Source organism: Helicoverpa armigera, chromosome 18 (assembly GCF_030705265.1).
Source record: "Helicoverpa armigera isolate CAAS_96S chromosome 18, ASM3070526v1, whole genome shotgun sequence".
Classification (NCBI taxonomy): Eukaryota; Metazoa; Arthropoda; class Insecta; order Lepidoptera; family Noctuidae; genus Helicoverpa; species Helicoverpa armigera.
The window spans coordinates 8,451,898-8,474,872 of record NC_087137.1 but is presented as its reverse complement, the minus strand read 5'-3'; the positions used below and the strand labels follow the sequence as shown (position 1 = coordinate 8,474,872).

The 22,975-nt window shown below is 34.9% G+C and overlaps 1 protein-coding gene across 1 annotated transcript in view; it reads left to right on the top strand.

Moving 5' to 3' along the window:
- LOC110377716 (beta-1,4-N-acetylgalactosaminyltransferase bre-4) overlaps positions 1 to 22,975 on the top strand; it is a 184,244-nt gene that overhangs the window by 137,573 nt on the left and 23,696 nt on the right. The window lies entirely within an intron of this gene.

Sequence of the window (22,975 nt, the reverse complement as noted above, 5' to 3'; positions counted from 1 at the left end):
AGTTTCGGTAATGTTTCCTCTTTATTATATCAGCTTAGATGTATTATGTAAAAAAGGAGAAAAAACACCTTATTTTCGGTTATAATTAATTAAAATTGTCGTTGATTTCAGCCGCCATTTAACACAAATATGCATGTATTTTCCTCTATCTGTGCGTTATTATCGTTCTCTTGTGTACATTATTTATTTTGTCTTGTTTACTTATCAGTTTTATTTATTGTCTCTGCGTAATGTGACTTTGTTTGTTTGTTGTTCGTTTACAGTAATTGTGGATGTTGGAATATGATCGCTTGAATTATGTTCTTGGTCTTACAAGTTACGTAAGTAATGAAAATATGAGACAGAAAATCGTGTAAATCTATACAAATATTAAAAAGGCGAAGAGTTTGATTTAAGGTGCTAATCTCATAAACGCTCTTCTGATTTAAAAAAAAACTCACTATTCGATAGCCCATAAATCGAGGTTAGTTTTATCAGGGTGTGCAGAGTAGTTCCCACGTACAGTACCGACAGACGTAGGTACCTAACTAATTATATCTTACGACCTTTCTGAAGCACGGAGTTAATTAAACATATATAATTGTAAACGTAACGTTTAGTAATTTGTATTAACAAACATCATAGAGCCGTTCCCCCCTATTTATACCCCACAAACAAATAACATCAGCATCTTCTGAACAAATATTTAAACCCCCTTAACAAAATGTCGACAAACGCCATCTTAGCTGCATCTCAGGGATGCCACAATTGTGTTTTATCTCCGCGGAAGTCCGCAGCAATTAGTCAACGAGCTCCGATTGCGTTTAATTTTATAAATCTCTAAAACCTTGCCACCCTTTTTGAACTTGGACTGAAAAAGATCGTAAGTAAACAGGGTAGAATGACCTTTATTGATAGAGGAATAAGGACTATTTTAAAAGTAAGAGGTTTTAAAATTTTGGACTAAGGCAAAAATCATAGCGGTGTTTCAAAGGGTACTAACAATTATTTGATTAACATGGCTGCTTTTTACATAAAGCCAGTTTCGTAATACTTCTATACGTATATGTATCTCTATATTCTTTTCTATATATCGTAATACTATTTATCTGCACAGGAAAATTATATGTATTGATATATAATGTTGACATACATTACATGTTAAACGAGCGTCAAATCAGTTCCGTTCCATATATTAAATTAATTAAATGTACATTTGCGGAAATTAACAGCTAACCAAGCTTGTTAATGATCATTGTTGGTCATTTGTCAACGTAAAATATGATGCGTTTGTGCTGTTATCTATGTTGTACATGGTCGTTAATATATGCATTGTATGTAGTCTAGATATAGATATTATACAGAATACATATGTTCATGTCCATGCCTAGGGCTACCTAACTTAGCTACTCTCAATGCGGAATTGGAAACTTGACTGTGAAATACCTGAGCTGTTGAAATGGTTATAGATATATATTATAAACATTAATCTTAACTTCATTTATGTCTGTAATTTTACCTAAAGAGAACCTCTTTGCTTCACTAGATTAGTTTCCGAAATTATTTTTCACATACCCAGAAAACCAAAATAATAAAATTCAGCTATAATATTAACCCCACCATTTATGATTCCGTAATCCCTGCCACTCAATCAGCATTCACCAAATAACCAACCTATTTCTATTCAGCCTCCATCCCTTTATCCCCGAACGTTTCAACAAATAAATAATAACGGAAACAATAAAAGCCGACGTTATTATATTACTGAAGCAATCAGGAAGTCAATACTTGCGCAACTACACAATACACAATATTCAATTTATTAATAAACAGAATTAATTCTTTATTGATTCAGCAAAAGTTAATTAATCAATAAAAGTTATAAAGCAAAACGTTTTTGTTTCAACTGAACTGGAAAGCGTAGGATTCTTCGCGTGAATAACTGCCTATTGTTTTCAATTTTAAACGAGACGCCATTTTGTGGCGGCCATTTTGACAGGTCACGTCAATTTATAAAGTAATGTAGCTTGAACAGGGGACTATTTTCCTCGGTTTCACGCCCTGAGAGATTCTTACTACAATCGAAAAAAAAAATGACTATATTTTTTCAGGGTATAGACTATCATAGACACACAGAGTAACTTTGGTAATAAGTATAATTCAAGTAAGGATTTTCATAATTAATCAACAATTTGTAAATAGAAATAAAACAATAGGCATTATTAGTAATCTAGATGTTCCCAAATTACAATATTCAGACGTAATTACCGCTGCCAAGTAATAGAAAACAGAAATGAGATCATTCAGAGTTTTAGTCCTTCGTTTGCTTTACGAGGTTCATTTACGACTTCGAGCTTTGTCGTACACATGTTACCTGATCATTTAGATTTTATAGGAACGTGTTTGCAGTTAATTTTGTACTTTTCATTGAAAAAACCGTATGATTTTACCTTACCTGAAAGAAGTAAGACCGTATCGTTATACCAATGATTTGTTTCATACATAAAACTTTATACTCACATAACCACATTTTACCTGAGAAAAAATTACCCTACCTAATAAACATGAATCTTTTCAATGCCTTTACTTCTCAATGATCGAAGTTGGTATTCGCGGAACCTATCATTCTTCTTCTTTATCGACTTGCTGAGCAATTGGAAAAGTTCTATCGACACAAACTGTGACCATCATCGTAAAGTGGATGGCGTCTTGAAAAGAGGATTTTACATAAAAGTCATACCAGTGAAGGTAATGTGTCGACGACGAAGTTAGTGCAGGAAAAATAGGTGTAAAAGATGTGTTTACGAATTAAGGTATCAGGGTTGTCGCTAAAGGAAGGCGTTATTCCCAAAGTTGAAACTAGCAATGCCGCTAACTTGTTTATTTTCTACGAAGAATTTTGTTTGACGAAATCAGAGACTGATAAATTCTAATAGGTGTACATTATAAACATATTAGGTAAATTGATTACTTTTACGTTTTCAACAAGGAAATTAGTAAAAGTAAATTGTCACACTTCACCAATTTCATATTATTTTGACTTATCGACGTAGTTCCACACTGTCATCCAACAAAGCCATCACTCATAACATCCAATTTTCTGAAAAGCTTAGGCGTAGGCAATAACAATATAACAGTTTTTTTCTTTTTTAAATACACATGAAAATTTTACCAAAAAGGAAAAATATACCAGAAAAGAATGAGATATTTTCTGAAATGTACAACTGGTAATGAAGCATTTCATAAATAATTTGAAATGTAACATACATACTTCTTTTTCCACTGGGCTAACATTGCCTAATTGCTCAGAAAATATTGTTTCTTCAGCAAGAAGTATATTTACATTCGCACATTCCGTATCGGAGTGGCTCGATAGCAATTAACTTTCTTTAATTTCTACATCTAAGTCCAATGGACATACTCAGAGACATTTAATGGTTACCTACTTAAGCAGTTCCTTAGTGCAGATTTGCTATGAGAATCTGTCACTAAGGAGTGACCTAAGTAAGATGGTAACTGTGAGAAAAAGATAACGGTTAAATAATAACCCACAGATTAAATCGAAGCAAAATTTAAGCAAATTACTAGGATAAAATATCCGCATACCAATAGAAAGGGGTCTTTTATCCGATAATGGTTTCCTGTCGACGTCAAATTGAATAGTAATCCGGGGTATTTTGGCGCGAAAATATTTGCACCGTTTCACTCAGACGCCGTTTTTAGAGTTGTTTGTACTAAGTTGTGAATGTTTTGTTATCCGGGATGGAAAAATATTTTGATGGTATTACTGAACAGCCGTGTTTTTAGGATAGATTTTTATGGGTAAAACTTCGGCGGGAATTTGTTCGATAAAATTGTCGCTGGTTTTAGTCAGCACTTCAGTTAATACAAACCAACCACTAGAATCAAAGGGCTAATTGGAATTTACCTTCCACTCGTGGCGTCCATTTTAATTAGAGGGGTCGTTTAACAGACTCGTTCATCGGCCAAATATTTGGAAGAGTGTAAATTGTAACTTGATTAAAAGAGTGATTTGACTACCTACATTTTAAGGATTTTTATGGCTGTTACGATACGTAATAGCAATCTAAGCAGCTTGTAAAAACAGATGTGATGACCAGTGAATCTTGTTAATCATAGATAGACATGATTTATTAGATTACACAATTTTTTAATATAAATTATTAAGACCTACACAGTGAGCTGTCTTTGTCTTATCGCTACAGCAATGTCTTCCAAACTTTTGGATGGATTGAGACGAGAAGGAAAAGATTCCATATTATTAAAACCTTATTAAGACCTGTTATCACCTATTATTAAAACCTTATTTCATCTATGACCTGATTTTTCCATAACTTTTGTCCTACTTTATATGAATTAAGCTATATGGAAGTCTGCCGTGGCCGTTGCCAATTAGGACAACGGGTTTAGGCATTATGCCAAAGGCTGCATTGAATGAATGTGATTCTTTATGATTCCGTAACTTGGCAGTCTAGGTTATTGGAAATATTTTATTTTATTACGCCATCTTTGGTGACCTGTTTCTTTTGATATATTTTCTTTTAAAGCGTGAAGCAAGGTTTTATATACCAATATTTCTACCAAGTTTTTATAAGCAAAAAACCAGTAGCTCTTAATAAATAAGAGCAAGTTAAAAGAACTAAATACCTCAAGACAAGACATTTTACACAAAAAAATACCACTAACATTAAAATATCTTTTGCAGAACTTTCAAAAGTCTACAACTTACGCCGTCATTTTTTAAGTTGGCAACAAAATTCCGTCTTAATAACGTTCCAAGGAGGTGCAATTAATGAGTTGGGACAAGTCCTCAGACGGGCGTCCCAGTCAACTTGGACTACTTAGTGAGGCTGGCAGGCTGCCCAGAAAGACCCTGTTAAGCTACTAATAATTCATTGGTGAATCAATACTTCTTTGACAAAACCTTGCTGACTTCCTATTGTCTTTGCTGTGACTGTTCTTTTTGCGATCTTCATTTCTTTTGAATGAGATGCGTTATTGGAGATTCGATAGCAAAAAATATTTAAAATGGTTTTGTTCGCTGTGTTAGTGGGCGATTTATTAGTTTGAAATCGACTTTATTGTACCTATCTGTAGTGTATATTTCTGCATGTAATAAACGATTAATGAAATTTCAAAAGGAGTAGTTCCCTCAAGGAGTAGGTAAACCCGTTGACGGAAACTAGTTTTAAAAAATTAGATCCAAAAATCTTGTTATCTACCTACATCAAGCAAATCTTTTGAAATCTATCCATTATGCAATTAGCTGAATCAAAGCTCTATGTGCCTATTAACTGAAAATGCGTTTAATTTAGGCATTCCTTTATAATTACCACATTCTGAAACAACAATACCTATGTGTTGTCATATTTGATGGAGAATCTAGTAAATTAGGATACAAGCCTAGCAAATGTGCTGCTATCCGAATATTCGACAAGTCCTAAATTATTTAACATCATTGTAATTATGGTGAACATCCAATGAGGCGTTTTAACTAGCATTGTTAATGTAAGGCTGGTGTCACATTAGACTGGAAATGCGAACAAATTGTAATATGAACTGCGAGTAAATAACAATACAGTCTAAATAGGAACTGCAGTGTAAATAGTTTAATAAATGGTGTATTGTGTATTCTGAAACTATGTATGTATTTGTTTTTATTCCTATGCAATCCTCGACTCATACTTCCGATAGCGTCCTTGTTGGCATAGAAGGGATTATATAAAATGAAACTTTTAATAGGAAAACAATCAAAAAACTCTTCAATAAAAATATTTACTAACCAATTCTCCTACACTTAAACCAAGTTTGCAGTCTAGCGACACCAGTATATGTCTGACTAATAAAGTAGTCTTTGGTCCGACTACTCTTATCTACCTACTACCACAATGTATCCTAAGCCTCAAGTTGGGCCATAAATAAAACCTTGAATACCTACGTCATACGAAAATAATAAAATCTCTCTTTAAAGAATACTAGCCATTTCTCCTTAACTTAAAGCAAGTATACAACAGTCTAGCGACGCCAGGACCTATCTAACGCACCGCTTGTCTACCTACCGCAATATATCCTGGACAACAGTCTAGCGACTCCAGCATCTATCTGACTTCGCTTATCTACCTCGTACAGTGTATCCTAAGCCTTAAGTTGGGCGCCATAAATTGAGCCGAGCGCCGTAAATACGGCAATGCTTTGTCGAAATACAACGGAATTCCAAACTTGCTGATAATGCGTATCGGTCTGTACATTTGGCCATAAACTGCCGCTTTTATGCGAAAATCGTGTTAGTTCGGACATATTAATTTTGACGCAAATTCCTTGATTATGGTCATGGATATTTTGACCTATTTCAGAGAACCAATTAACTTTGCATTTCCAAAGTTAGCCATTTGATTACTACTCAGTGTTTTTAAATATTTGTTTACTATTATAAAGGCAATAGGAGCCATTTTTGGACAAGGAAAGCTGAAAAGAAATGCGCAATTAATCAAATGGTTAGCTTCAGTTTATGCAATGTTTTGGGCAAACGATACTTTAGGACCGGGAGATTCACACGTTAGAAAACAGGCAGTTCATGATCTCTATTAACTGATTTCATAATAACAAACAATATAAGAAAAAGCCAACACGATTTCACTCGTTACTGATTAGTAATTAATACTTTTTCAGTAACCGCTAAAACTGGCCAAAAATATTTTTACAAATAATTTCACACTGGCCACTCCCGACTCACTAGGTCCGGTCCACATGCGTGCATCCATCGAGTGATTAGTAATTACTCTGATGGACCTGCCTTGTACTGAGTGACGTGCGTCAGCAGCTGCTATTGGTCACTGGCTATCACTCAATACCGTAATGGAAACTAGAGGTACTGAGAGATTGGTTGATTGCATGATCTTGTGAGGTTGATTGGTTGATAAGGCGAAATGTGTATGCTTGAGTGCAAAATCATAAAAGGCTCTGTCAGGTTTCAGAAAAGTGGTGATGTCACTTAGAAAACGACAAAAGTATAAAGTCCGCACGTCTCTATATAGACTACTAGCAAGTTTCTGCTGTCGGATTCTGTTCCGGAAAATCCAAAATCACGTGCAGAAATTGTACATAAAAGCAAGGACCTATGAATTATACTATGTATATTATATACCAAAAATTATATGGAAGCAGTTGGGTATTTAAAAACGTTTTGAAGCGTTCACATTCAAATAACGGTAGATACCTATGTACAATACGCCAATTATGAAAACATATTCAAAAACAGATTTCCAATACTTCAATGAACAGTAACACCTAACACATGTTTCGTATCACAAACGTAACGAAGACTGGTCGACTATAATTACGTATGCTAGATATGTGCCTGTTTTCCCGCGCACGCCACATACAAATATGGCGGCTTGCATTTGAACATTAGAGCGTTTAACGTACAGGAGACGCTATTGTTGTACCTTTCCAGAGGCCGAGACCGAGGCCACAGGTACGAGAGCACGACGCATGAAAATGAAAAATGTTTTTAGTAGGTACATACTAATTTTCTGGTAGTACTATGGTATGTGACTGTCAAGCCGTAGTTCTCAAATTGAGTGAAATCATATTTATTTAAATGTCAGCAGAACTGTTTCTGTTATTGGTACGATGATTTTCTTATATTTTTATACAGTGCAAGCGAAAATCGATTCTAAGGTGACGAACCTTTTTATTTCACCACTGTACATTGTTCACGTCAAGTTTATGCTTATGTTTGTCGTATGCGCATGTATGGATGTAAGTGAACTTTCACCATTGTTACCTTGGGTCGCCATAAGCAATTTGTGCTTATAGTGATTCCGGTTGGTTAAATGATCTGAGAAACGAACGCACCTGGGCGCTGGATTGCCGCCAAAACTAATCCCGATACAAAGATATACTTCCATTAAATACGGCTCAGATGAGTTTTATTGTTATGCCATGTTTGTGTCTGAATATTATTTAGACGTATTTCATTTCATACTGGCTGTGGAATATGTTTTTGAATAACATGTAGGTATTCATAAACATTTTTTTTTCTCATCCTAGTGTCATATTAAAAAATACACATATTACTTTTCAAGAAGTAGTTCGCTTCTTTTTCTTGCGAATTCATGCAAAAAAGTGCGGTTTAATTTCCAATTTTCCATTAAGGCAGCTATTGTAATATCGAGTGTGTAACGCCCACCCTACCTCTTAGCACTCTCCCTACTCTATTCTACTCTTAAGTACTAAGTATCGACACATTTGCGAAAACATGTTTTTCAAGACCAAAGAGTCTTTGAATTACTCAAAAGGCTTTGGGCGCTATTTTTAAACCAGCAAGTTACTTGTTGTGAAAACTGATCAAAACAGTAACAATCGCTCAAATAATATGCGTGCCTTTTGGGCACGATCGCCGCTGACAGAGATGCGGATGAATTTGTGACATAGTTAAAAAGGTCCTTTCTTATTTGTAAATAGTTTAAATATGGGAATAAATTACTCTATCCATTAATAAAAATAATATATCTATAACGATTAACACAATACGGGGCCAAGGCAAGAATTCGAAATCAAACAATCTTACACATAACAAGTTCCCGACTTCCCGTTCCCTCACTGCAGTAAAATTAATATTTAACGCAAACTTCGCTGCATTTAGGAAGCTTGTCGGCGAAGTGATTACATTAATTTGTTATAATACTGCATAAGAACTCCTTTGAGATCGCACTTGGCCGTGTAAGGTTAATAGACTAGCACATTTCCCGCGCGGTGTAATGTCAGTTGATGCGAAAAGCTGGCTGGTAAGACACAGCAGCTGTTAATTAGAATATTCAAAAAAAGAATATTCATTTGTTAAGTTAGGGAGCAGAGTATGGTAATAGTAGATCTTTTCGTTTTTTCACTAACGTTATTCAGGATTGCTCGCATATCCCAATGATTAAATGAAAGAAGTTAATTTGATCGACTGGTTAAGTTGAAAGTCTACAGATGAGGATACTTGGTTTATTACCTGCAATGCGTTAAAGCCACGTTAGAGCAAATAACTTTAGATCCAACTTGTATACCAATCTAAATAATACGATTTACATGTGGACAGGTTATTTTAGATAGAATAGCAAAACTTACATCCAACAAAGCAAACGATGCGTTTCTCGTTATTAGTTGTTCAACAAATGGTGATTGTAAAGCAGTCTTACTGCTCACTCCAATGCTGCATTATTAAGCACTTTGACGGACTTCTCGTATGTAAATGAAGCAATGTATGCTGAAAGTTTGGCAAACTTGTATCGTTAGAGTGCAACATTTGCTGATTAGTTTTTGAAGACATTTACAATGTAGGAAGCAAGTTTGCATGTATTGTATGCTTTATATTAAACTAGATTTAACCAGTAGTTTTACCCGTTTCCTGGGGGAAATATTTCATGCGCTCTGATAAAAGTACCTAACCTTCTTCGATAAATGGACTAAATAACACTAATATTTTTTGCGATCAAGCAAGGAAGCGTTAGTCTTATTATTATTTTTTTGAGAACAGTTAAAGTCAGTCTCATAACCGGGAATTTTATTAACAAATAAATTATGCTATACTAAGAATATGTAGTTTTTCTCTTCAACTATTGAAACTTACAGGCTATTTCTGACCATTAGTTGTTACTAAAATTAGACTTTTGTCACACTCATCAAACTTGCAAACATGAAACATGGATACCTACTCCAAACTAAAACCTCTAAGAGGCCCTTTTGACAAACCCTTGGAACTCCTGAAATCCTTAATGAAAACCACAAACAAGCCACTTACCGTTACAAGATTATGACGCGGTTTCGCCCATGAATATCTTAGCACGAACCACAAGAGACGATCCTCTATGGGTTGCTAGCCCAATTAATCAGAATTGTAAATCTAATTTGCAACACTGGCCTATGCAAATTTTTTCACCGCGTTGAATATTTAGCAGCCATTTTAATATTTTATAATTGTTCTAACTACTTAATTAATTATTCGTAATTAGCTTTTGTGGTTATCGTCCGTTTTTATTGAAATTGAATTATTCAATAGGTGATGGTCATTTCGATATTAACAAATTATCTATTGAAATAAAAATAGTTTAAACGTTATATGTACCAGTTAATTAATCCTGCTATTGTTAGAATTTTGTAAAGTAGGTACCTCTGTTCTAATGAGCACACAATTTAATATATAGTATTTTTTATAGTCAATGAATTTGTTAATTTATCTTACGGTGTAAGAAAAAACTGATTTTGAGTTTGATTTACATTTCAATTCTGTGTTTCGTAGTTCTGATTCTGAAGGTGTCGACGTGTCAGTATTCAATTCATTTCAAACTAAGTTATTGAAATATTTCGATCTATTCCAGCATTTGAATGTCGACATGACTCTCAACGTTTGATTGACGGAATTTTAATTTGAAATCTTAAGCTATAAATAACAAAGTTTAATATTCTTCGACAAGCAATCAAAGGTAAAACTTTTACCCTTTATGAAGTGTTCCAGAAAATTAACGGACTTAATACTTTTTTAAACGGAATGAGTTTCAAGTCTCAAACATCTTTTGATTTAGTTTACTTATTAAATATAATGAAAAGGGTTAAAATTCTTGCTTTCATCTTCATTATGAATGAATGATTTTTGGAACGCCACCGTATAAAAGTTAGGATGAATACCAATCGATTATATTATAGAGGTTCAAATAATGTTTAGGGCTGTTAAAGAAATTGGTCCTAAAAATTACTCATGTAGCGGGCCATGAGGGTTAAATCTTGTGGGTGATTTTTTTCTTGTTTAATGTCTTCAAAGCTGAAGCTAGACAGTTGTTTGTATTTTTTAGTGAAACCTTATTTAGATATTATTGCTTTCTTGGCCAGTTTCTATTTCAATTTACTCATATTGCCCATCAATCTACTGTTTACGATCTTTTGTTGCTACAAAATTCTTATTGAATTTAAAATGGCGCCCATAAAAGCTGACTTTATACTGAAATTATTGCTTTGACCGACGTAAGTCGAAATAAAAAAGGCATTTTAAAATAACATCTGATTCGTTTCAAAATGGCCGCCATTTAAATTGTACATTGAGTTCACGTTCTCCATTTAAATTCATAATGACAGATGCAGTTTAGAAAAGTTTTAATCTATGTTTTAAATCATTTTAATAATTGCATTCATTAGCTAGAAAACTCGTTGGTTTAACGGCCAATTATTCATAGATACTATTAGAACGCCCATAAAGTTTCATTATTTTTAATACTTCGCGTCATAACGTAGAATAGAATAGAATAGAATAATAGTTTATTTGCAACGGGATGTAGGTACAATATAAATACAGATGTTACAAAAATGCAATTGGCGATCCTTGTACATTCTACCTTAACTTAGGCATGCAAAAATTAGGAACTTTGATTAATTACAATAGGTTAATAACAATATTAAAATTGGATGCTATACAATGTCTATTTTATCACTTATAAATTCGGAGATGGAATAATAACATTTCTTTAATAAATAGGATGTTAATTTTTTTTTAAAGATTGACATGGGCTCATTTTTTATGCTATCTGGTATTTTGTTGAATATAACCGGGCACATACCTAGAACACTTTTCTTATATAAAGCTGTCTTATGCTCATTAACACACAAGTTGTTGGTATATTGCTTTCTTAGTGGTCTTTTCCTATTTTCTGACAATTTAGTAAAAAGATGCATATTTGATTTTACAAAGACAGCTATTTCGAGAATGTACAGTGATGGAAGTGTTAGTAAGTTTAGGGACTTAAATGCAGGCACACAGCTATCTGTTACTTTAATGTTACACATAGCTCTTATGCATCTTTTTTGGGCTTTGAATACCTGTTCTCTCAGACTACAATTTCCCCAGAATATAATTCCGAATCTGAGTATTGATGCCACCAAACCATGATAAGCAACAAGTCTGATAGCCATATTGACTTTTTTTGATAGACTGAAAAGCACATAAGCCGCTGTACTTAATCTTTTGCATATCTCTTCTGCCTGTGGCTTCCAGGTAAGTTGGCTATCTATCATAATACCCTTAAAGGTGCTAACCCTTACTCGGTGTTGCCAGTAACAGTTAAATACTAAGAAGGATTCCTACATAAGTATAACTTTTATGCGCCCATAAGTTATATTAAATTGTTTCATCATAGCTTTATTAATTTATGGTTTTTCTTTATTACAGGTACGGTTTGCTGTTTTTTTGCATAAACCGAGGTGCATTCTTGATTCGCTAATGTGAGTGTCGTCTCTATTAACAAATTATTAATTATTTCATAAAGAATATGTAAATTACAGTCTAGAAAATGTTTTCTGAACAAAAGTTTTCACAATATTAATTAAGTTTTCTCTTTAAGACACTTTCTTACTTAGTTAAGAATTCAGAAAGCTATGAAAGGCTTGTTCTCAATTTCTCAATGTATCACTGAGTTATTTTAAATAGAAAATAAACCCTAATGTTAATTTTATAGGCATTTACTTTAAAAATTCTGTAACATAACCAAAAATTGGACCTTACATTGTCTAAAATACCAAAATGGCGGCTCTCAAATGTCACATTTCGCGCCAAAATTTCTCCGCAATTTATAACAATATCATGACATAGATAAACTCATACCTGCATGCATGGTTAGTTTTAATTAAAACCCTTTGTCGTGTGCCAACGGTTTAATCATTAAATTGGGCGCGTTATAAACCGCTTTTTATTCAAGGCGGCCATGATGAGATTATCAAAATTCAATTTTATTGTTTATTCATTGTGCGAGAGGGAATTTTAATAATTGAATAATTGTGACAGTGTGAAAATATTTTACTATGATATTTTTGTACACAGGTATCCAATCTATGCGTCTTATGAAGACCAGGTAGCTAGCTATGATAATAAAGTTACTTCAAAGTTATACGTGCTCGAAATGTTAAATGCAAAAGCTACCGAACCTCTGTAACTTATAGACCATTAAATGATTTGGGCCAATTTGCATTCACAGCTGTTTTCCGATAAAAAACCTTACAATGCCGGCCAAAGTTCGTAAATTTCAAATTTACTGTAGATTAAAAGCTCCTTCATTAAACTTGGGGAAGTTAGAAACTTCCTTGCTTCTCCCTCAGCTGTAATGAAACACAACGTAAAATCATTATTAAATATAGAATCAAAATTATTAAAGGTAGTACGAAACCTTATTTATCCAACCTCTCTGGATATTGGTGTATCGTTCCAAAATCTTTTATTCAGCTCGAAACTGCTTTGCAGTCTCTATAAATTCCAATATGTCGAAATACGTAGTATTTACAATATAGACAGCTTCTTTGTGGGCAGTCCAAAGAGTTATAGAGTCATTTCTATTCCATTCCAGTTTCTGTGGGAAGCAGTCCATACATCTTTCATTTTGTGCCAGTATCGGCTACTTACCACGTCTTAGTTTTAAGAACTTTGTTATGGTCCAATAAGAAGCTTTTGCGAGTTTGAAGACTGAGTTATGCAGAACTAGCCTTTGTAGTATTTTACGCGCAACGTGACTACATTTTTATTTTCATAACAGTGCACAAAGTCTTCTCGTGAGAAGGCATTTTATCGAACTCGATCCAGGGATTCAACCATAGTTTTCAGCATGTAGAGAGAACATTAATTTTTAACACCCATGATTAAAAAGAAACACTTCTTTATCATCCCCAATTAAATTGGCATCTTTTACGTCGTCCTGAATGCACAATATTTATTCAACCTCACGTTATTTACCCAACATTTTAAAAAGCCCGTGTTATTGAAATACGTGCTTACATTTTGACATTCCTGATCCAAAACTCGAGCAATATCTCCTTATTGCTCGGAACTCCTTTGAGTCCGCGTGAAAGGAGAACGTGCCACCGAATACGTAATTGTATGAAAACATCGATCATCGCCATCAGGTTATTGATATTACTATTCAAAAGGAAGCTTTAGAATTTCGTATCCTTTATTTAGATCTCATTGATATATTTTCAATTTGCATTCGTAAATAAATATGTCAATCTCTTACCGTTGACAGATCCTCCGCCATCTTGTTTTATCGCGAGGTGAAATGCCGCGAAAATTGGAAAATAACGCTCATAAAAGTTCTGTTCTCGGCTAAGTAACAGTCGTAGAAGGAAAATTATTGTAGTTACTGTACAAAGGCCGTTTGTTCCTAGCTGAACGGGCGTTTGCCAGTAACACCTATCTCTGTTAATTGTGCCACAAACTAGTCGTTACGGGTAGCTGGCCGCAGCTGCATCTCCCCTTTTATTAAACCAAACTTCCATGTTTCTTGCTTATTTTGCTTTGTAGCCGTTTTATAAAAATGTTTAATGTTGCCAAAGGATTTTGCTGGCTATTGTATTTCTGGGAAGCGTCTAGGTTAAATTTGTGCTTCTAGATTCAAAACGCAACGTTGAACAAAAATCCGTTTATAGAATAAACACGTTTCTTTCATTTGAATGTGCTTTTGTTTAAAAAAAAATCGAACATTTCCTTTGTTTTCGGAAAGACAACATCGGAAACAATCTAATTTGAGTATCAGTACAAATTCCTTAGGGAGTTGGGAACGGTGCCATTTAAAAGTTCGCACATAATTTTTTTCACTCCTCCCTAGGGCTTCTGGTTTTGCCCTCGGACTTCCCAACTAGGCAATTAAACTTTCGGCGGCGATAGCTTGATTCCAGCAAAAACACATTAGATAAGATGGAACAAGATAAGAGTCGATAAGTGAAATGCTTGAAATAAAGTATTTCGTAAATGAAGAGAAATGTGTCAACGGTATTACTTCAAAATATATATTTTAAATTTCTATCTACATTGGAAACTCATTTAGAGCTCGTCAAGTCTACAAATAGACAAGTTCCTTCAAAGTGACCTGAAAATAAGAAACATTTTGCTCTAAAGAAATAGCTAAAAATAAACCTCTTTGAAATCACGGGGATCCAATAATTGACTTCCTACTCCTAGCGAGACCGTGGAGCTAGAACCCTGTTCCAGTAAATCTGGAGCTTGCTAGCTGCAAAGTACATTTATTTTATATGGCTCCGTTTTATTTCTCTGTTGTTGTCAAAGTTTGTAACTTACTGCACTTTGTAGTTGAAGGATTACGAATTGTATTTACTACTTTGATTAATAGCGCTGTAAATGTGAAGTTTATTGCTTATTTTTACGAGAGATTTGAAGACATTTTATGTTAACTTTTCTATTTTTATAGTAAAGTTTGACAACAACATAAATTTTAATAAAATCACTAATAAAACTATTCAAGAGTAATCATTCTAAAAAGAAAACCTATGAGTAGAAATACACCTGTATATATATTTTATGATAATACCCTTAACATAAATAAGCTTTAAGAGATCTGCGGCTCCTCAAATCACTTCTCGGATAGGCTGCCAATCGATCACAAGTCAGCAAGCCAGCCTACTTTATTATCATAAAAAACCTCCGTGCAAACCTACTTAACCTTTTTAAGTATTCATGGTCGGAGCCTACACGGTCCATTTTCATTAGCGTCTAATAAATATGTACGGAATCGTGAGGAAATACCAGTAAAAGCTTCGAGGTTTCCAAGAAATGAGAAGATGACATTTTCTTTTATTACTTTGCACAGCTTTTATGTAAAGGTGTCAATGGCTGATTGTTTGAGGTCCGTAATAAAGCCCGCATGACGCCTCTGCCCCTTAATGGCTGTCATATGAGCACATGGTGTGTGTCACAAGTTACGAACGGTCATTATTCTACTCCTAGCTCGCTCTTTAGAACTTGAAACAAGTGAGCGTAATTAATTTTGGTAACGTGTTAAATAATGGCGCCCAACGTGGGACTGTAGTTGATTCAATAAAGCATTCGCAAAATGCAGGGATCCATTTCAGTTCAGGTCAAAGCAATATATTTTGAAGCTTATTACCATAACAGGGTAAATTTGACGTGGTAATATTACAAACGATCATTATGGAAGCTTATTGGCACCCAACGTGGGCCTGACCCGCCTGTAATTTACACCGGACAGACTCAATCCATTGTCAAGGGAAATTACCTAGACGTCGTCCGGTCACATCCACTCTGTCATGCGTCACAAACCCTGAGCCTTCGGGACACGAAATCAGATTGACTCGGAAACCTCAGCTGATCGATTAACCTAATGACTTGTCACGGACTTACGTATGCTGTCATTTAGGATTAATATGTTTACCCAAACAAGATTTGTTTCATGTTCTGTGTATGTTTTTCTTATCGAATTATGTATTTTCGTAATAACGCTACTCACGATAACCCTTAGTATATTGAGTACGTTAAAAGCCTCGTTCGACCTTTATGCCATCAACTCTATCGGACTGAAATCTCGTTCATTTCGACGTGTCATAATAAGACCCACTTTCCATATTCCATTTTCACACAAAACAGCCTTCAATAATTTAAATCCCTTATTCGATAAGGTCCGACGTTCGCTGAAATAAATTTTCCCCCTTATTCAGGGAAGGTGGGTAGTTTTATATAAATTGTCCGTCAACAGGGCTCGAAGGATACCCCCCCGTTGTGATTACACATGAAAACCTAGTTTCTATTATTATATACTTCACTTATCAGGGATGTTTGTTGCCAAAAGGTTTCCGGAGAAGGACCGAGTTTAACTAAAAGCGTTTGTGTGTTGTTAGAAGTTTGGACACAGTTTTTATTCGTTGATAGTTTCGCTGACGTTTATTGAGGATGAAAGGTCCGATTCAGTTTCGTGTGACCGAGAACATATTTTCCTCTCGCAAATTAATCGCTGACGTGGCAGTAAATTGATTTGCCAATATATTTGTGGCCTTGATAAAAACAATTTGTGTGAAATGGCAACACCGGAGCTCCGGCTGTCGATTTGATTACAGGTGTCGAGTAGCTCGGCGTTGAGGTCGAAATAAATCAAAACAGGAGTCAACAGATATCAATCTAATCCCTCAAGCCGCCACAATACTGTGCGCCGAATTTCAGAGAATTCCCGCTCAATTTTGATTAATGTATTCCCAGAATATTTGGAATAGGTACTGAATTGAGATTGGTAAACAGATTAATTTTATTTTTCAAATTAAGGATTCAATTATACTCACCAATACAAACAAATTGCGCTGGAAAAAAAGGTTAGTATTCTGCAAAAAAGAATAACAAAAGCAGTTTCATTACGTCAGCCCTACAATTCCTGCTTAGCAAACGCGGAAACTCGGCTATGTAAAGCTGACTAAATTCTTTAATCCATACAATTAAGGAGTAATACGGGCGGAATAAGTAAACGTTACCTTTACGCTTCTGTGACCTGATCCTCGATAAATTTTCGGTGCAGACAGCTTTGGATTACCGAAAATCCTGACGTGCTACCTTGATTGACCTCTTTCCATTCCAAAATTCGGTTCCACGTTTAACAAAAGCCTTCTAAATCGAAATGAGTTCGTGTAACGGCGCTTTAAAATTCAAAGGCGTCAATGGTTGTCGTCAACACATTCAGAATGGTTAGAGAGCTTTGAACTGAAAAAAGACGTTTAATTATCAACTTGGATCGTGAACATGCGCCAAATGAAAGTTGGAACTAGATAAAGGATGGGATGGGACCATTTCAGCCGATTGGTTTTCAATGGCGGTACTTCGGTACCGCCATTCTGTCGCCGGATCCGGTCATCTGTCGCCGGATTTTGCAGTCAAACAATTCGTTGTTTGACTGCAAAATCCGGCGACAGATGCGTTCAAACGCTTTCAGAAAGCTAGCTTTAACGCTGGTTGCCTGTTTAAAATATTCTGCTGAACTGGATATCGTATGAAGGAAAATAAGTTGGAATATATGTATGTATTCCGACTGCAGAAGTAATGCTCCATGTAAAAGCTTCGCAATAGCTCCCATATTTCAGTGTCATAGAAAGTTCTTGGAACATTTGCTATTGCGCGTACAACATTTATTTGTACCAGATGTATTTCGCTATAGTTTATTAGTGTAAATAGATTGGCAGAGTTTTCTTTGGGGTATATTTTTATACATTATGCGCTACTTTTCTAAAGAGTAAGAAAAGTGATGATGATGATGATTATGAGTCGAAATTTCTTGCAATATTAAACGATAGGAAAATGAGTGAACCTTGAGAATATTTATTATTTATGGCTATTCTTGAAATTACTTAAATATTTAAACTACATATTCCTTTTAAAGCTACGAAAGTACTGAAGATATATCCTATTCCTGATTAAAACAATAACCCACAAGAACGTATGGCGTACTTTATGAAAGTCCACTGGTCTTGTATAAAATGGCCATCACGACGAATTTATTATCTTTATGTTTATGAAAGCCATCGTATTTTCATCTCATTTAGTTTTATGGTTGTTATTATTGTGCTATGGTAATACAGGCTTCATTATGGGGAGAGTTGAATATATTTGTTTATATGTTTCAAATAAAAAAGACGTAATTTTTCGTTTTCTGTATTTTATTTGTTGTCCTTTTTGCGTGCACTTGTGCGCAGTAATCTTTACTTTAACTTTATACTTTTAATAATTTGTCACATAACCTCCTTTTAACCCAACAACGGAAAGAAGGAACAATTACATAAGCTTTGAATCCAATACAGATTCTATTAACACTTACTACCTACAAAGCCACAATAGCCGAAAATTCAGCAATTACAATGTTCCTTTCATTACATTAAGAGCTTTCCAATGTATATCGTCGGAACTAAAGAAATTAATTACCAAAGCGATACACCATGGGCTCGCACTTCACTACACTGAAGGCCGATAAATTAGGGCCAGTAAATAACACGATTACTATGGATAAACATGCTATGGGAGCGCCTTGTTTGGGATTGCTGGTGACGTCAGTTTAGGGTACCTTAGATTTTATAGTTATGTGTTGACTATTGTTCTAAGTTTAGATTAGTGTTTTAGTTGATGGAAATTGTCCAATAATCCAAAATTTTCGGTCATACGTGTAAATTGGAATTAGGCTTACTTGCAAGTTTTACCAGGGTGAAATAAAATATAATCCTTGTCCTGGTATCGACATCAACGTGTGCTGCTTCTTAGCAACAACGTTCATGTTGCTTATGTTTTACAGTGAAATTGAAATGCTAAGCCATCTAAATTAATATTATGAAGAGGCAAAAATTTAACGCACCGAATATAAAAAAAAAAACAGTTGAAAATCTACACTACCCTGGGTTACACAGGCTATATTTTATACAGTTACAGGAAAAAGTTTCCACAGTCGACGAGTGAAATCACGAAAAACAGGTAGATTTTTTGTCAAATATTCAATGAAACAAACTGGGTATATACATTCAACCTCATGCTTCTTGATACAAGTACCTACATGTAACGGATCATTAAGCGTACATTTTTCCTGTATCAGACTTTCCACCCTTAAGAACGTCAGACCCCCCCAGGGACAGATTACATAAGACTGATGCACGTACCCTTGACAAATACCTTTATTTGACGTCAGACTATTATTCATCTGAAGCATTGTACATCTGTAACGAGTCTGCGTCAGAACTTTCAGATTTATTCAGTTTGTTAGTGAAGTTCTGAAAGTGTTTTTGTTATTCGTTTTGAAATAAAGGTGTACTATGGAGTTTGAAGTAAGAACACTTTGAGACCTGCTCATTTTGAAAGATTCCACGTCAGAGGCGGTTAGGCTGATTTGAGAAACATCTGACACCAGGGCTAGGTAAGAAGTTTTTCACTGTTTTCTTTCGCTTTCCAGTCTCATATGAAAACGATGTATTTTTCAGCAGGTACTAATTTCGTAGATTCAACCCACGGCCATGAAAAAATATCCTTCGAATTTTAAAAAGTTTCTTTGAACTTTTTTCTCAACTAATCGATTTTCTTATCAAGACTGGCAAGAGATTCGTTTATCCAACAACATCGCAAATCCCGTCTTAATCTCTTTAGAAAATGGATTTTGCTTCCCAATCGGAGTTTAGAATACAAAACGATCAATTTTCCCTTCGATTTTAAAACGTAGGTGTTGAAACTGTTGAAAGTAATATCGTTAAAGCAATTTGGATAGCGGAACCCAGGTAAAATAGGATATATATTTTATTTCACGTAAGCGGATGAGTTATAGTCGTGTAAATGTGCATGCACGTTGACTTTGTATGTTTCCCGTGCATCGGAGAGCACGTTAATGTCGGTCCTGCGCCTGATCTCTCTCCGGTCGTGTCGGATTGCTGCCCCATCGGGCATCGAGTGATGGAATAGTGAGTGCATCTGTGTCTGCGCAAATGCTCGTGCACTATAATATGTCCTGCGCAGTTGGCTGATCTTACATGAGAACAGCCATCGTAGCCGATAATCAGCTAGGAGGACATCATCATCATGTGTAAGCTCGAGAGCCCTCAGTAGTGGCCGTGTATCTGAGTCATACATAGACAATGTACATGTACATTCACACACACAAGTAAGCATTGCCCGCTTTAGTGACGTAACACAGTTATTCGTTTGTGTTCCAATAATCTTAATACATTTCGGGGAATTGTTCTCGTTATTTCGCAATTTCGTTTAATATTTTTATGGTATCTATTAGGAGCGGAGCTACTAGCATAATTAAGCTATTTCTGTACAATACTGGCGGACGTTAACCTGAAAATACGATGGTTAGAATAATAACAATGATTTATGAGTCTACCGCTTTGCAGACACTATAGGACTTCGTGTGAAACCTTTTATTTTTATTTCTATTTTTATTTTATACAATAAGTAGTTCAACGACCATTTTGAATAATGGTTATTTTGATATCTTTAAAAGTGACAAGGTATTCAGTATTTATATATTAAGTTAACTGTAAAGGACCAGTAGTCTTGAATCTTGATAAGAATTAAAGATTTATTATATATTTACAGATGATTTATTATAAAATTTTGAGTTTTTCTTGTATTCATAAAAAATACAGATTTTTCGATAGTATGAATATGCGATGCATTTAACGCTCGATCAAACAAACATTCGATATTTTGAACACTCGATGTATTGACTGCGCGATGTATTGAATGTTCGATTTAATAACCATTCGATATTATGAATGTTCGAGTATTTAGAATTTCGATTTATAGTGGTCGATCAATTGATATTCGATTATTTGTTATTCGATTCCGCGTAGTACACCCCTATTACATTAGCATTCTCATTTCAAATGATTGTCAAAACACAATGTTTCCAGCCTGAACCAAATAAAAGTCGAACATACAACCTCTATGGTTCATTTTACTCAGGAAAACACTCATCTAAATATAAATGAATTAGGATCAATATAAAGATATCGAGAGCCTAACTAAATAATAGGATATGTATAAAATAAATGAAACAGTACAAGAATTGGATATGATTTACATCAGAAAGAGGATAGGGTTAGCAATAAAATCCAATATTTAATATACAATACGCCTATTCTATTTTATTTGTTTCGTATTAAACGATCTGAAAACGGGATTTTCTTTATTGTAAATGCCTGCCTGTATGTAATAGCCTAATACATAAATTACAGTAGCATAGATAAAAGTAAGTACATACCTATTTATTTGGTAGGCTATTCAGAAATTATTGCTTTATATAGCCTGATAAAGAAATTACATTGAGGATTACATTTAGGTAGGTACTTATGTAGTTCAAAAAAAATAATTGCCCTATTATTGTTTTAATTGTGTTTGCAAGATAGCTTAATAAATATACTTCAATAACAGAATAAATGTTCAATGTTGTTTCGTCAACCCAATATACGTTAAATATTTTCGTTAATTAAAAATGTAATAAACTGTTGCCAGTAAAGAAAATACCAAAAGCGTTTAAACGCCCTGATTCCTTCGCGCCAAAAATATTCGAGCATAAAAAACATAATGGAAAAAATTGGGGCCAACATGGCAACACCACCTTGATAAGTATTTCCCGCGCAAAGTGTTAAATCTACCATAAACAACATAAATTAATTACCGTAACAGAAACGTGCGAGTTGGGGATTTAAAAACTTTTGTTTTACGAATATTTTTACGCTAAGTTTTGCCTACTTATTCGACTTGCCTTGTTGAATATTCATTACGGCATCATGCGTGTTATACCGAAGTGTTAGGTACACAGAAAACTATTTTATAGAACTTTTTGATTTCCTAAAATAACGTATTATTTAACCGAGAACGCACTTAAGGTAGAATTCCGTGGGTCGCGGCTTACGCAGCCGCGCGCGGCTTACGACAGTCGTCGGCCGCGCGCGACAATAGTCAACCTATGAAAATGTATGGCGCCGCTGCCGAGGCTCGCGACAGTCGCGCGCGGCCGACGAATTTCGTAAGCCGCGCGCGGCATTGTGTTGAAATTAGTAGATTTTGTTCGTCCGTTCCCTCTAGTCGAAGTGCTAATTGATATCCTTGACGAAGAAGAGGATGACGTATTGCTGTGGCTGTATTATGAAAATAGATTACCAATCGACCCTATTTTTAAAAAGTAGAAATGATGAAGGATACTACCCAATACTGATTCAAAAGAATTTGAATTGTAATGAAAACAAAAGGAAGTTTTGCCGACTAAATAAAAAACAATTCAATTCTGGTTTTACTAAAATTATATAGATGTTACTAAAGGTAGAATTCCGTGGGTCGCGGCTTACGCAGCCGCGCGCGGCTTACGACGGTCGTCGGCCGCGCGCGACAATAGTCAACATATGAAAATGTATGGCGCCGCTGCCGAGGCTCGCGACAGTCGCGCGCGGCCGACGAATTTCGTAAGCCGCGCGCGGCATTGTGTTGAAATTAGTAGATTTTGTTCGTCCGTTTCCTCTAGTCGAAGTGCTAATTGATATCCTTGAAGAAGAAGAGGATGACGTGTTGCTGTGGCTGTATTATGAAAATAGATTACCAATCTACCCTATCTTTAAAAAGTAGAAATGATGAAGGATACTACCAAATACTGATTCAAAAGCATTTGTATTGTAATGAAAACAAAAGGAA